At 34.1% G+C, this 17,055-nt stretch overlaps 1 protein-coding gene and 1 non-coding gene across 2 annotated transcripts in view; both read left to right on the top strand.

The window, feature by feature from the left end:
* The window catches only part of LOC145267033 (tripartite motif-containing protein 2-like), a 569,514-nt gene that overhangs the window by 373,463 nt on the left and 178,996 nt on the right, over window positions 1-17,055 (top strand). The window lies entirely within an intron of this gene.
* LOC145273938 (U2 spliceosomal RNA) lies at window positions 10,646-10,836 on the top strand. Its single transcript, XR_013866565.1, has one exon. It is a non-coding gene; the product is annotated as a U2 spliceosomal RNA (small nuclear RNA).

The following is a 17,055-nucleotide window of genomic DNA, read 5'->3' as shown; positions in this document are numbered from 1 at the left end:
TTAGACGTCTATTCTTTAATTTGTTACGTTGGAGAATCTGTAGGTGGCTTCGGTCCTTTCCGTCACACACACTCATATACAAATTACCATTAGCGTATGAAGCGATGCTCTTTGTGTAAACAAATTGAGCTTAGGTATTTGGACAACGTCAAAACATTGTTAATTCACTGCCCACATAGCAGCAGCCGTATAGCGCAACAGTTAGAAGCTCCGACTGTCGTTTGGGCGATCGAGTTTCGATTCTGGTTTGGGGTCTTTGCTTGTCTAGCCACACTGATGAGCTGTGAAACAGCGAAACAGTACTGTATGTAGATGACTATACATATATCTCTCTCTCTCTCTCTCTCTCTCTCTCTATATATATATATATATATATATATATATATATATATATATATATATATATATATATAAGTTTTAAAAAGGATAAATGGAGTAATTATTAAAATTATGAGAAAGATCAATGAGGAAAAAAAAACTAAAAAGAAAACTATACAGGAGAAAAATAGTCAAAAGACTATTCGACTAAAAAAAAAAAAAGAACCTCGAGGAACCTTTCAACCGACACTTTTCAAGAGATGACGTCGGTAACGATTTAAATAAAACAATTTACACATAATTGAAAATAGAGGCGAGGGGAGAGGTGAAATAAATACACGGGGCGAATTAAGTAAATGAATAACCCGTGATATATCGTTCATATTTCAGAAATCGAGACGGGAAAAGAAAATGAACTTGTTTGCAAATAAGTTCAGAAACTTATTGACGCAATGTAGGCATTAAAAAATTTGTTGTTGTTGTTCATTAGAGCTCTTTAAATAGGTCCAATTTCCTTTTGCCTACAGAGCAATGGTCTGCGCATTAGTAGACTTATGGCCTCCAAAATATTCAGATGCTGTTTGGAATGGGCCTTGTGTACAATGCGAAAACAGTCATCCGAATACGCTTCACCACATGCTTTATTGTCATACAAGTGCGCACCAATTGATGCGCACCAATTGAAGACTCATGAATTGGTGAACGCCCGGATGTGCTCCGTTAATGCCCGGGTGTGTTCTGTGAACGCCCGGATGTGTTCAACAATGCGTTTATGCTAGACCATTCACTGTCAGCTCGGTGTTGTCCTTAAAAAACATTACTTGTTTATGTTGCGTTTATTAAGGTTTCTGTAAAACGGAAATGACATTAATGAATCGAAACAAACTCCAGTTTTTTCTTTGATTATTTAAGACAATACCAGAAATATCAATAAAAAATATTATTTAAACGTTTTAACTTTTTTTTAATACATTCTTCGCCGTGATATTGTTTATTGAATTTAATGTTAGTTTTATGATAAAAGAATCTTAAAAAAAATAATTTTCTTTCCTTATTTCTAACAGGTCTTTTGATAATATTAAAATGAAAGATGAGAAATAAAAGTTATATATAACTTTTTTTATATATCATCAGAACAATAAGGAAAAGTGAAGAGGAAAATAAAAAAAAAACCAAAAACCTCTTTAGATCATGGTATTTCGAAACTAAATGCTTTTCATCAGAAGATGAGACAGGCCAGTATTATACAAAATGCAAATATAGAAAATAAATGCTTAATGACATCCTATTCCTTCATTCTTATTTCATATTTAAATGTCATTAAGCCATTTCTTTTCTATATTTGCACTTTATTCTTCTTTTCTGATGAGAAGCATTTAACTTCGAAATACCATTGTCTAAGGAGTTTTTTTTTTAATTTTCTTCTTAACTTTTCCTAATTGTTCTGATGATATAATAAAGTTATATATAACTTTTATTCTTCATCTTTTATGATAATATTATTGTTTGCCCTTCTTAATAGTGTTGAGCTTTTCTTATCTTGATAAGTTTTACTTTGTTAAAGATTTAATTTTTGATATAATTATATTAATAGGTCTTTTATGTAATTAACTAATAATTGCTCCTCGTGGATCCGGGTGAAATCGATGGGAATTTTCATTGTTATCTTTAGATTTATTTTTTTTTTTTTTTTTTTTGTGAAAAAATTAACCCTTATTTGAACTTATTTGTATATTCTGTCAACATATCGATTTCTATAACAATCTCCTTGGCCTGTTGGTTAAGAGCAAAGTGCTAATGTAATTGTTTTTATATTTCTGCTAATAAATATTATATAGTGTAGTATCTGTTTTGATACTACACTTCATCATTTCTGTCCCTGATCAGGAAGGAGAAATCCTTATAGACTAAGGCAACTTTTGTTTTTGTTCCACTTCGTAGTGCCCCTTTATGAGGAGCTGGATAGTCTCTACATTTAAAAAACTGACCTTGTGTCGAATTCTGCCCTCTTCGAGAGGCAAGCAAACCGGAACACAAAAACATGGACTTTAATAATGATAGCAGAAATTGAATCAGGGGGTTACGTTCTACAACCTCGTAACTCCTGCTTCCCTTGTTTTGTCCCTTAATCCTCACATTCCATGAATTGTGTTTCTGACGAAGGGGAAAGAATTGCTATTTTTTACGTCGAAATATGTCTATATAACACTTATTTTGCCTAGTTTTTTTACCTTGAAGTAATTTTTTAGCTCTTTTTTTTTCTTTTTTCTTTTTTTTTTAACATGGAGGTCACCACAAAATAAGGGAAGCAGGAGTTTTGAGGTTGTCGGACGTAACCCCATGATTCACTTTCCTTACATCAAGTGGCTTCATGCCTTGTCTGGAGCAATTTCCATTAAGAGAGAGAGAGAGAAAGAAAGATGGAGAGAGAGAGAGAGAGAGAGAGAGAGAGAGAGAGAGAGAGAGAGAGAGAGAGAGAGAGAGGTATTACAGATGAAATAAAAACAATCTTATTTTTGGTGTAGACCCGTTTTGTCTCTTTTTGTGATCACATTCGCCATGTTTATTTTTTTTTTATCTTTTTACGTTTTTTTTTTTTTTTTCTTAAACTCACTCCAAACAAGGCACATTGCTACTGGGACGTAAAAGCATATAGAGGTCACCCTAAGTGAGTACTAGCAGAAGTTGTAGTGCACTAGACCAGTGTTTCCTAAATTTCAGGACACCATGAAGCCCCAAGCAGATCAAAGGATTTTCACTGAGCACTTAACAAGATAATTTCTAAAATAAATATGAAAAACATTAATTTCAAATTTTAACATAGGGTTTGTATTACTGTACACATAGATTCGAAAAAGTTGTCACAAAACAAATATAGAACAAATAAATGTTATCAAAGGCAAGATAAGTTACTTTTCTACCTAGCTGGATATATTTTTGTGTTTTTATTCAGTGAAACATGTTTATTCAGCTTGAAAAACATGCAGAGTTTACCGATGTATTGGAAAATTCAAAATGGCAGCCGACTCTCTCTCGGAGAGGGTACGTTTGGGAAAAGGTATTATAAATAATAAACTAGACAAAATACTGTTAGAAATTCGCTCAATATATGTTACCGTGACATAAGTTGACATGTATTCGGTTGTTTTCTAACAATATTTTGTCTAGTTTATTATTTATAATACCTTTTCCCAAACGTACCCTCTCCGAGAGAGAGTCGGCTGCCATTTTGAATTTTCCAATACATCGGTAAACACTGCATGTTTTTCGAGCTGAATAAACATGTTACGCTGAATAAAAACACAAAAAATATATCCAGTTAGGTAGAAAAGTAACTTATCTTGCCTTTGATAACATTTATTTGTTCTATATTTGTTTTTTGACAACTTTTTCGAATCTATGTGTACAGTAATACAAACCCTTAACATATACTTGTTCATCAATTGTTCCTACTCGTGATTTGAGTATATTTTCATGTTTACAACCATTTTTGGTTGTTGATTAATCAAAAATTGATGCATTTGTATTTAGTTTTTCTTGAACTATCCTGAAACTCTTTACACCTGGAGTTATGTATCATATCTTTTTCCAGTAAAAAAAAAAAAAGATCAATAATTTAATGTCTGCAGCCATTTAATTTTTCTAATTAAAGCATTTGATCCTCTTTAAGAAAGAGCTTTCGGAGACCCTCACTTTGTGAAACCCTCCCTGCACTAGACAACCGGCCCTTATTGCTATCAGAGCCCCTGCCACCCACATCTCTCATAATCGTATATGTAATATAATGTAATGTAAGCATAAATAATGACTCATAAAAGATGAAAGAAAAATGCAATAGACGATCTAATCAAGAAAATGGAGTGAACGGAATTTGTTTCTGGACAAGTTTATTGGATAAAAAAAAAAAAAGAAAAAAAAACTTGCAACGAGAAGGATATAAAAACGAGATGTATAGATGATAAGTAGGTTTATTATTGTGATCTAAAACCATTTCAGAATTAATGAAGTATTACTCTCATGTATTGCACTCGTTGTCCTCCACGGACTGATTCTGATCAGGGGCTAATATTGAACAACCGTTTTACGTTCAATATAGACCACACCTACACATCCACATCAACCTAGATCAGCTGTCACATTCGGGCCCCCTAGTGGCAAAGCAGATAAATAGAACGAAGTGTAACTCTTTTAAGCTTATTTCCTTTTTCACTGTATTTGTTTTTTCTCATTATTTTAGCAAATAAAATCGTTACTTTTCTTGTCCAGACTTTTAAGTCTGGAATAGAAAAGTAACGATTTTATTATCCACCATATTTGTTTACATAAGAGGTTGAATTTCAAAGGAAATTGATTCCAGTTTTATGGGGAGTCCCTGTGTGACTGTTTAATTTCATTAACCCGTTTGTGAAGGCAATACAGAATTTGTCTAAATCCTTTTTTTTTTTGTACTAATGTGTCACGATTTCTTAAGGCGAGAAAACACTCGAGGATAAGAACTAATGAGAAGAAATGATTGTCAGTTGAAAAATAAATAACCTTATAAGAGAGTTGGTAATAATTCATGGCATGAACTAAGTTTGATCACTTCTGGAAACGGTTTACAAAAGGAACCTGTTGACATTAGATTTGAAGATGACCATGTAATCCGGAAGGAAGCAATCTCGCAGTAATGTGTTCCACGGAGAGGAAGCCGTCGTGAAAAAGTTCTGTTCGTCCAAAATTTTGTCTGACGATAGGCAAATGGAGAAAGAAAGGAAAGTTTAAAAAAAAAAATTTTTTTTAATTTTTGGCTCTGGTATCAAAGCGAGTTTGTGTTGTAAATGTTTTATAAAGGGGGTATCAGATATTCCATGGATAGAGTAGAAAGAGACTAACAATGTCTCTTATATGAAAAACGGGTGTACAGAATAGAAAAGATCGTCTTCCACTAGATTTTGAAGTTAATTTTCAATTTTTTTCTAGCCAACAAAGAGTGCTCTGAGTGGCGCCTCCTTAGATGTGGCAGCAGTATTTCATCTTATGACGGATTGGGACGTGCTGCTATCGCATAATGAATTTAATTAATCTGAAACGGAAAATACTTAACAAGCATAAATTATGTATAATGACTAGGGCTATGACAACAGCATATTCTTTTTATTGTTTTGACTCTATATATCCAACACAGACACAATTAATCAACCGAGAACCACATCACTCTACATAAAAACATATAAGATATCAATGGATATATACCTGAGAATCAAAACAAGGAAAAGAATATGCTGTTGTCAAAGCCCTAATAATGACTAACTAGATGGAACCCAAGTACAAATATAGACATTTATTAACACATTGACAAATGCAATACGGACAAGTAATACAACATAACAGAGCAATACAAATGTTCATAATATCATTGATAGGATGGATATGTGCCACCAATGTAAGGTTTGTATCTAAGATGGAGGATAAGTGTGTTCTACCCTGCGAGGTTGCATGCTTTCTCTCACATAGGTTTTGACCCACCCAACGGAAGCAGGTGCTTTCTCAAAATCCTCGTCAGTTATCTGCTTAACAAACCAAGGGAAACCACTCACCGGTATAACTACAACCGGTGTTCTTTCCCTAATTCCCCTATAACTAGTATCTTTTTTTTTTTTTTTTTTACTTGGGTGGAGTCATCACTTATCAAGGCCCGAAGGCTACTCGAGGATAAGAGTTAATGAGTTTAAGGTGGTAGTGAAGTAATTGTTAATGATGTAAATTGGGTGGAATTTAATTATTTATGAGGACGACTTAACAGGAACTTGTTTACATTAGATTTGAATGCCACCATGTTGTATTTAGTCGGGAAGCATGCCAGCAGAACAGTGTTCTAAAGGTGGGTAGTTCTGGGAAAGAAGCTTTGTTTATGGAATCTGCATCTACAAGTAGGCACAGATAGAGAGTGGGGAAAGCCATATATAGGGATTTTAGCTAGTCAAGTGTTTTTTTTTTTTTTTTTTTTTTTTGACAGTTTGGCAAGAGGGGACCATAGATTGGAGTTCAGATGAGCATTTATCATGAAAATAACGAGAGACAAGAGACAGGCTCGCAACGTCTCGTCTGTGAGAAAGAGATTGCAGGGAAGAAAAAAGTGCTCCTGTGCGTCATGAGTAAGTTGCTGGAATCTGTGTTAAATACAGAAGTAATCAACCATCTCAACAAAAATAACCTTCTTAGTGACACGCAATATGGTTTCCGTTCTGCTAGATCTACAGCAGATGTGCTTACAGTTATATCCCATAGGATTAGCGAATCTCTCGACGGAGGCTTCCTTTCTAGGGCAATTGCTCGACATATCAAAGGCCTTTGATAGAGTATGGCATAAAGGTTTACTTCACAAGATCTCCAGCTACCGTATAGCTGGAAATGTCTTCTCAATTATTAAATCATTTCTCTCTGATAGGTTCATAAGAGTAGTGATTGATGGGCAGAAATCAGAAGCTCACAGTATTAATGCCGGAGTTCCTCAGGGGTCCATCCTGGGCCCAACTCTCTTCCTGATCTACATTAATGATCTTCCAAATCACATCCTTGCATCATTCGTAGACATTTATGCTGATGGCACTACTATCTATAGCAGAACATCTAAGACTGTAGACGACCAAGTTCTCTCCGATTTTCTCTCCTCTGATCTTGAACAAGTGGTACAATGGGGAAAGAGGTGGCCTGTTACTTTTAATGCATCTAAAACCAAGCTTTTATCTTTACATCATCAACGCTCTAATCCCCGTCTGGCATCAATTGAAATGAATGGCTCTTGTCTTGGGGAGGCCTCACGTTTTCACAAGCTTCTGGGCTTGACCTTTACTCCTGATCTTAAATGGAACACGTACATTAAATCCATTGCCAAGGCCGCTGGAAAAATGGTGGGATCCTTCTATCGATCCAGTAGATATCTCACTGCTGATGCAATTGTCTGTCTATATAAGAGCCAGATACGTCCAAGGATGGAATACTGTTGCCACATCTGGGCAGGAGCTGCTAGAAAGGACTTATCCTGCCTTGATAGAGTTCAAAATAGACTTCATAGCCTCGTAGGGATGTCCTTTTCTCTTCCCTGCAATCTCTTTCTCACAGAAGAGATGATGCGAGTTTGTCTCTGCTTTATCGTTATTTTCATGGCAAGTGCTCGGCTGAGCTCCAATCTATGGTCCCCTCCCACCAAACTTTCACAAGAAACACCCATCTAGCAGAAAACACTATCACTAATTTCCCCCACTCTTTACTCTGCCCAAACCTAAACGTAGATTCCATGAACAAAGCTTCTTTCTTAGAACTGCACACCTATGGAATTGTCTTCCATTTTCCTGCTTTCCAGCTGACTACAATATGGTTGTCTTCAAGTCTAACATATACACGATTTTGATGAGCCGTTCCATATAAGTTAACAAATTTACCGAATTTCCATTACTAACGATTACTATATTTTCCAATACTTTACACTCTTTAACCCTTACCCTCGAGTGGCCTCTTGGCCTTGATAAGTGGTGATGCCTTTGCAAAAGAAAAGAAAAAATCACTTACTAAGTTTCGAAGCCGGTTTTAGACTCTATCAAGGCAGGATAGGGCGTGCCAAGCAGCTCCTGCCCAGATGTGGCAACAGTACTCCATTGTAGAGCGCACCTGACTCATACAGAGAGAGGATCGCATCGTCAGTGAGATACTTACTGAAGCGGTAGAGTGATCCAACCATCTTTCCAGCGATCTTGACAATCGATTTGATGTATGTGTTCCATTTCAGATCAGGAGTGAAAGCCAGTCCCAGAAACTTGTCAAGACACAGGGCTTCCCCAAGACTAGAGCCATTCATTTCAGTTGGGGTGTGGTGGGGGATCAGAACGATTATGATGAAAGGAGAGAAGCTTAGTTTTCGATGCATTAATATTCACCAACCACCTTTTTCCCCATTGCACCACATTCTCAAAATTAGAAGAGAGAGAATCAGAAAGACCTTTGTCATTGTTGGCCTTTGAAGTATCGCCATAGATTGTGGTATCGTTTGCATAAATGTTTATGAATGATCTAAGAATGTGATTTGGGAGATCATTGATGAAGATTAGGAATAGGGTGGGCCCCAGGATGGAACCCTGAGGGACACCAGCTTAATACAGTGAGTTTCTAATTTCTGCCCATCAACGGCTATTCTAATTAGCATATCTGAGAGAAAGGATTTTATGACTGAGAGGACATTCCTAGCAATTCCATAGCTGGCGATCTAGTGAAGTAGATCTTTATGCCACACTCTATTAAAAGCCTTTGATATGTCAAGAGCTATTGCTCTAGAGACAAAGGCTCCATCGAGCGATTTGCTAATCCTGTGTGATATAACAGTTAGTACATCAACTGCAGATCTCACAGAATGGAAACCATGTCACTGAGCAGGTTATTTTTGCTGAGGTGGTTGACCACTTCTCTGTTTATTACAGTTTCCAGCAACTTATTCATGACGTGCAGGAGACTAATTAGTCTGTACTGAGGGAAAGATGATCTATTACTGGAATGTTTCAATACAGACTGATGAAATTTTCCAAGGCGTTGGGAAACATTTCTCTTTAAAGCGACGTTTAAACAGCTTTGTAAGTATGAGAACTAGTTCCGGTTAAAGTTTTTTGAGCACTACGACTGGAATGCTGCCGGGGCCAATTGCTTTACTAGAATCAAGCTTTTTTCTTGTTAGATATATTAGCTGCATGGTAAACAATAAACAACAATTGGTGCTTTTTAAAAGAAAGTCAACAGATCATTTTTTTAATATTAATTTTAGCTAAAACAACAATGCTTACTTGATTGTTATGTCAAAAATAGCAATATATCTAAAAAATTACGACGATTCATCAAGTAGAAAATTATTTATAGCTAAATGTAATTTTTATTGAAAATTGGGTGAAATAGCAGTTTTTCTATTCTATAAGTTTTCGTAATTTTTGGATATATTACTATTTTCGACACGACAATTAAGTAAATGTTGTTTTAGCTTAAAACTACATATTTAAAAAAATCGATCCGTCGACTCTATCTTAACAAGCACTCAACAATCACTATAATATGACAGGTCCTGTCTATTTCGCATACATTATCATAGATAGTATATTAACTACAGACTCAATATTTCATTTTGATTTTTTAACTTTATTTTACCTGAATAAGGTATATTGCCACTGAGACGTAAGGAGTTACTGCGATTTATGAACCAGATTTATAGTGGGCATCCCAAGTGGGGAGTTGTGTAGCAAGATGTTTGTTTACATAACATTTAAATTTCTGCATGTTGGCAAAGGAAAACAGGGAACAGTTTTTTTTTTGGGGGGGAATTTGTCGATGTTCTCAATAATAAATAAATAAATAAAATAGTTGCACATATTTTTTGTTAAATGCATTTTTATTTACTTTAAATTATTTTATACTAGTGGCATATTTTAATAATTATCGACAATGCTTTTTTAACAGAATATGGACGCACGTATGCAAATGCATACGAAATACAAAATAACGTCACTGTTAGGAAAAAGACTATAAAAAGGAGAGAGAGAGAGAGAGAGAGAGAGAGAGTACGTTAGAGAAGCCGATCACGTTAGAGACGTGGGTGACTTCACGGCGGCAACGAGAAGTCACGTGTTGCTGGAGAATAAAGAAATAAATGTCATTGTTACAAAAAGAAAGTAGTCAACTAATTACTTGTCCTATGTACCTTGCGACGGACTTTGCTACAACGTGTTGGATCCCGTGTACAACACTACAATACAATAGAAACAACAACAACAACATACTACATTTATTAAGGCTTACCTTTATCACGTAAGCAGCCTACTGTAGCTAGCTCATACAGTAGCAGATCAGACTAGACATCTGAAGGTCCCATTTTCGATCTCGGTTCTCGCCATCTGCTTTTTCTTTTTCAGTGGAAAATCTATTACTTAATATTAATACATTTTTTAATCCTGGGCAACGTCGGGTAGAGCCAGCTAGTAATTAATGGGCCGAGGCTCAATGTTTCCTTTCCGGCGAATAATACTGACATTTGAATAACATGTTATAAAATAGATTACTTTATTCTTTTCACTTACAATGTTTGTACTGCATGTAAGATGTAAGACTACCTAATGTTAGCATTCAACTACAATATCATCATTATATTATTACGCTTATCGCTCCGTCCGTTATCATGCTGTGCATCTCTAAAAAAGGAAAGTGGAATATTCCAAATAAACCTTATCACCCTAAAAAATTAAAAAAAAAAAAAAAAAAAAAAAAAAAAAAAAGAAATTGGTGTCGCTGTTAAGGCAAAGCTAATAAAAATGATTTGTCTTTCTTGGCCTTTTGGCTAAGATCAAAGTGTAGTATCTGTTCTTCAGGTGCTACATTTCAGCTTCTTCTCTCTCAGTGGAAGAGAAATCCTTTACGACTAAGACAATTTTTTCTCCACGACCCTGGTGTTTAAATCTGTCCCGTGGGGAGGCATTGTGAATAGGTACTATGTTTAATGTAACAAAGTTTTAATATTAAAAAAGTAACTGGAAAAAGTTATTTCTGATTTAATTACAAAATGCCCTGGAAGTGTTACTCCTGATTAATTATAAAATGCCCTGGAAAATGTCCGTTCTGATTTTTTTTTTTTTTTTTTTGTTTACTTGCCTCCCCACAATGGCGGAATTGGACATGAGGTCGGTTAAAAATTTAGGGGGAAATCAGATGTCCAAATGGGGCTCTCTGGTCAATAACAAAAATAAGAATTGTATCAGTAATGAAGGATTTCTCCTCCTTTAACCAAGACCAAAAAATGGGGGGGGGGGATTTAAGTCACTGGAATGCTGAAACTGATAGTACACACATACATTCATGTTGAAGCAATGGTCACATAATCCCTAACCGTGTTAATGTTTTTATGTATTACTTTAAAAAAACTGCTGAAACAGTTTATGATTTAAACATTACTTTATTTCAAGTATATTTTAAGCAGTGGGTTACGGGATATGAAGTCAGTCCCGGAAATTACTCAAACCGTTTACGATTTAAACATTACTTTATTTAATGTATATTTTTAGCAGTGGGGTGGGGGATATTAAATCAGTCCCGAAAATGGGTGAAACCATTTACGCATTACACATTGCTTTATTTAATGTATATTTTTAACATTAGGGTGGGAATATAAAGTCGGTTCCGGAAATGGCTGAAACAGTTTACTATTTAGACATTACATTATTTCATGTATATTTTTAGCAGTGGGTTTGGGATATAAAGTCGGTCCCGGAAATGGCTGGAACAGTTTACTATTTAGACATTACATTATTTCATGTATATTTTTAGCAGTGGGTTTGGGATATAAAGTCGGTCCCGGAAATGGCTGAATTAGTTTACTATTTAGACATTACATTATTTCATGTATATTTTTAGCAGTGGGTTTGGGATATAAAGTCGGTCCCGGAAATGGCTGAAACAGTTTACTATTTAGACATTACATTTTTTCATGTATATTTTTAGCAGTGGGTTTGGAATATAAAGTCGGTCCCGGAAATGGCTAAAACAGTTTACTATTTAGACATTACATTATTTCATGTATATTTTTAGCAGTGGGTTTGGGATATAAAGTCGGTCCCGGAAATGGCTGAAACAGTTTACTATTTAGACATTACATTATTTCATGTATATTTTTAGCAGTGGGTTTGGAATATAAAGTCGGTCCCGGAAATGGCTAAAACAGTTTACTATTTAGACATTACATTATTTCATGCATATTTTTAGCAGTGGGTTGGGGATATAAAGTCAGTCCCGAAAATGGCTGAAACAATTTACGATTAAAACATTACTTTATTTAATGTATATTTTCAACAGTGGGGTGGCGGACATGAAGTCAGTCCACGGATTGAATGAGATGTGCAAATATATACTATCAGAAAGCGCTGCCCAGTATTGAATGAGATATGTGGAAAATATATAATAGCAAAATACCCAGCATCGCCCGGGATCGAATGAGATAGGTGAATTATATATATTAGCAGAATATGCGGCGTCACCCGGGATTGGATAAGATAGGTGAAACATATATACTATGAGAATACCCAGAATTTATTTATTTGTTTGTAAATGAAATAATCAGCCCAGGCAATATATCGAAGTTATTATTTAAGTAAGGGGGAGCGACATAGTGGGTTAAAGTTATGAAAATTATTGTCAAAATTAGTAACATATCCAAGAATTATGAAAAATGATGAAATGTGAGTTACTTGATTGGTGTGTTTGTAATGATATAATAAGCCCAGACAATATATCAAATATATTATATAAGTAGGAGGGAGAGGCATAATGTGGGGTTTTAATTATAAAAATTATTGTCGAAATTAGTAACATATCAAGGATTATGAACAAATATAAAATGTGAGTTAATCGATTGTGTGTTTATAATAAAATAATCAGCCCAGGAAATATATCAAAGTAATTATGTAAGTAAGAGAGGGCGATAAGAATGGTTTAAATTATGAAAAATAATTGTCAAAATTAGTAACATATCCAAGAATTATGAAAAATGATAATATGTTATTTAATGCATTAGTGTGTTTGCAATGAAATAATCAGACCAGACAACATATCAAAGTTATTATTTTAGTAAGTGGGGCAATGATGTGGGTTAAAATGATGAAAAATGATTGTCGACATAAGTAACATATCCAAGAATTATGAAAAATGACGAAATGTGAGTTAATTGATTGGTGCATTTGAAATGAAATAATCATCCCAGATAATATATCAAAGTTATTACGTTTGTAGTGGGTGGTTTATAATGTTGGTTAAATATATTAAAAATAATTGTCGAAATGTGTAACATATCAAAGAATTAAGAAAAACGATGAAGTGTGAGTTAATTGATAGTTATGATTTTTATAAAATAATCAGCCCAGAAAATATATCAAAGTAATTTTTTAGTAAGAGAAGGCGACGAGGATGGTTTAAATTATAAAAAAATATTGTCGAAATTAGTAAGATATCCAATAATTACGAAAAATGACGAAATGTGATTTAATTGATTGATGTGTTTACAATAGAATAATCAGCCTAGACAATATATCAAAGTTATTATATAAGTAAAGGGGAAGAAGATAACGAGGGCTGAAATTATAAAAATTTATTGTCGAAATTAGTAACATATCCAAGAATTACGAAAAAAAATGATGAAATATTAGTTAATTGATTGGTGCGTTTGTAAGGAAATAATCAGCCTAGACAATATGTCAAAGTTATTATTTAGTAAAGAGGGAAGGGCGAAAATGTGGGTTAAAATTATGAAAAATGATTGTCGAAATAAGTAACATATCCAAGAATTATGAAAAATGATTAAATGTTATTTCATGCATTAGTGTGTTTGTAATAAAATAATCAGCCCAGACAATATTTCAAAGTTATTATTTAGTAAAGAGGGAAGGGCGATAATATGGGTATAAATTATGAAAAATGATTGTCGAAATTAGTAACATACCCAAGAATTATGAAAAATGATGAAATGGAGGTTAATTGATTAGTGTGTTTGTAATGAAATAATCAGCCCAGCAAATGTATCAAAGTTATTATTTTAGTAAGGTTGGGCGACAACGTTGGTTTAAATTATAAAAAAATATTGTCGAAATTAGTAACATATCCAAGAATTACGAAAAATGATGAAATGTGAGTTGATTGATGTATGTGTTTGTAATGAAATAATCAGCCTAGAAAATATATCAAAGTTTTAGTAAGGTGTGCAATATGGTGAGTTTAAATGATGAAACATCATTGTCAATATTAGTACTATATCCAAGAATTATTAAAAATTATGAAATGTGAGTTAATTAATAGTTGTGTTTTTTATAAAATAATCAGCCGATACAATATATCAAATTTAATATTTTAGTAAAGGGAGAGACGATAATGTGGGTTGAAATTATGAAAAATTATTGTTGATCATAGTAACATATTCAATAATTATGAAAAATGATAAAATGTGAGTTAATTGACTGGTGTGTGTGTAATGAAATAATCAGCCCATGAAATATATCAAAGTTATTATTTTAGTAAGGGGGCAGTACAGTTTTAATAAAAAAACTAGAATATGATTGTGCCTTCATTCATGCTGAATAGAACGCTCACAGCATGTCCAGCAACAATATATTACATAGGAAAAATGCTGCTGTGGAATTTCCACAGGTCCCACTAGTATATAGTAATAGCGTAGTACCTTTACCGTACGTACGTTACTGTTTCCAGATTATAAATTATTCGATCGAGAAATCCTATTTATTAGGGCTATGACAACAGCATATTCTTTTCATTGTTTTGTCTCTCAAGTATATATCTGACACAGACAACCGAGAACCACATCACTCTATATAAAAGCAGATAAGATATTAACGGATACACACTCGAGAGTCAAAACAATGAAAAGAATATGCTGTTGTCCTAGCCCTACTGATAACAATCTACGAACATTAAATTAGTATATAGAGACGTTAATTTAATGTTCGTAGTATGTTATCACTATGGCTATGACAACAGCATATTCTTTTCATTGTTTTGACTCTGTAGTATATATCCGACACAGTTAGACACAGTTAATCAACTGAGAACCACATCACTCTATCTAAAAATATATAAGATATTAACTGATATATACTCGAGAGTCAAAATAATGAAAAGAATATTCTCTTGTCATAGCCCTAGTTATCACCTTCTATACTCCTTTTTAATAAATAGGATCTCCCGATCACTAAAACACAATGTAAAAAAAAATAATAATTTAAAAAATGATGTCGCTTTTGGGCCGCACGTGAAACTAAAATATGCCTTCTTCTGGCTAGGATCCAAGGGTATTATCTGTTCTATTTAAAGATGGCGTCGATACAATGGAAATATATCACAGACTCCTATGAGGATATTGAAGATAAACCGCAATAACCAGATATATTTTGACACCAGATTACTTAGATAAATACTTTTATAGGTTTAACAAAATGGCTATAAAAATATCGCAGGAGCTCCATTCACGCCAAACGTCCCATCGCCGTATGTCCAGCAACAATATATTACATATGAAAGATGCTGCTGTAGAATATCCACAGGTCCGGCTAGCATATTCTGAGTTCTATTGAATAGACTGACCTCCATCACCATCCTTTCTTCTTTGTGTGAATATGTGTGTGTCCCCCAACAGTAGTCCATAATTATATTTAAACTTTTCAAATTATTTCTTTGCAAATTGAAACTTACATTAAAAAAAACCATTGAAGGTGGATGTGTTGGGGGTGCTATTCATCAAATCGTTTGGGGTTGAGTGGCATTCATAAATTCAAGGTCGTCAAGATAATTTGTTCATATCAGTCGCGGATTTTGTAAAAAAAAAAAATAAATAAATAATATATATATATATATATATATATATATATATATATATATATATATATATATATATATATATATATATATATATACACACACACACACACACACACACACACACACACACACACACAGATATATATAGTTTTGAAATAAATAGATTTAATTATCCAAAACACAACTGTAAGTATTATTTAAAGAAAAATATACAACTTTATTTGATTGTTAATCATATTTTTTCGTGCACCTGAACTCAAAATCTGTTTCCATTCAACAAAGAATATGAGTCTAGGTAAAGAATATCGACTGATTTCTCTATTCTTTGTTTTAAGTGAGTTTTCTTCCGTGTTGTCTTGGGTCAATTTGATCTTTCTCCATACTGCTTATTAGTGGCTAGCCATTAAACGTGACGACTGGGGGAAAAAATTAATCCACAAAAAAAAAAAAAAAAAAAAAAAAAAATGAAATGGATTAATATCTACTACCCAGATGGTTACATATTATTTAACCCCTACCCTTTTTTTTTTTTCCTTCCATGTATATGATAACCCCAGAGAAAGAGTAAATCGGGGCAATTTGCGGGTCGAGCACTCTTGGCAATTGATATCGTCTGCGTAAATGCAAATCTATTTATAAATAAATAAATAGAAGACTGTGAGAGTGGCGATCAATATTTGCATAAAGCATTGGTAGATATCATTGCCAAGGGTGCCTGTCTCAGTAGCCTAATGGATAGAGCTACAAACTATCAATTCGATAGTTGTTGGGATGGGGGCTGATCTAGCTGCACCGAAGAGCTGTGATACAGCGATGCAGTGTGTCTGTACATCACTATGTTTACAAAATAGGAGACTTTGTTGATTTAGTCACATTGAATTGAAAGAATGAATGAGATTTAGTAGGTGTAGAAGAGTTAACGTAGCAGGGTTAGCTGACAGATGAAAGCCAAAGAAAACAGGAAAAATTCATTGAAGTAAAGAATATGGGCTGTCTTCTCTGTTCTTTGTTTTAAATAGGTTTTCTTCTGTATTGGTTTGGTCACTCTGATCTTTTTTAAAACAGCTTATTAGTGATCAAACATTATACCAAACTGAATTAAAGTGGCACCCACTCTAGACGAGTTGAACCAGCTTCTTCTGACGGTAGAAGTTTCATGGGATTCACAAACGGTTCACAATCACTTACATATCCCCTGCAGGGGAGTCAACAATGTTAGGTTTTTACAGTTTTTGTAGGGAGGCTTCAATGCTCTCCTACATAGAGCACCTGGTATTCTCAAATGATTACCCATATAGTACTGACCAGGCTCAACGTTGCTTAACGTCAGTGATCAAACGAGAATCGGCGTGTCAA

Source organism: Euprymna scolopes, chromosome 4, assembly GCF_053919585.1.
Source record: "Euprymna scolopes isolate OS-2025 chromosome 4, ASM5391958v1, whole genome shotgun sequence".
In the NCBI taxonomy this organism is placed as follows: Eukaryota; Metazoa; Mollusca; class Cephalopoda; order Sepiida; family Sepiolidae; genus Euprymna; species Euprymna scolopes.
Note: the sequence above shows the minus strand (reverse complement) of the source record. Positions and strands in the feature narration are given on the sequence as shown.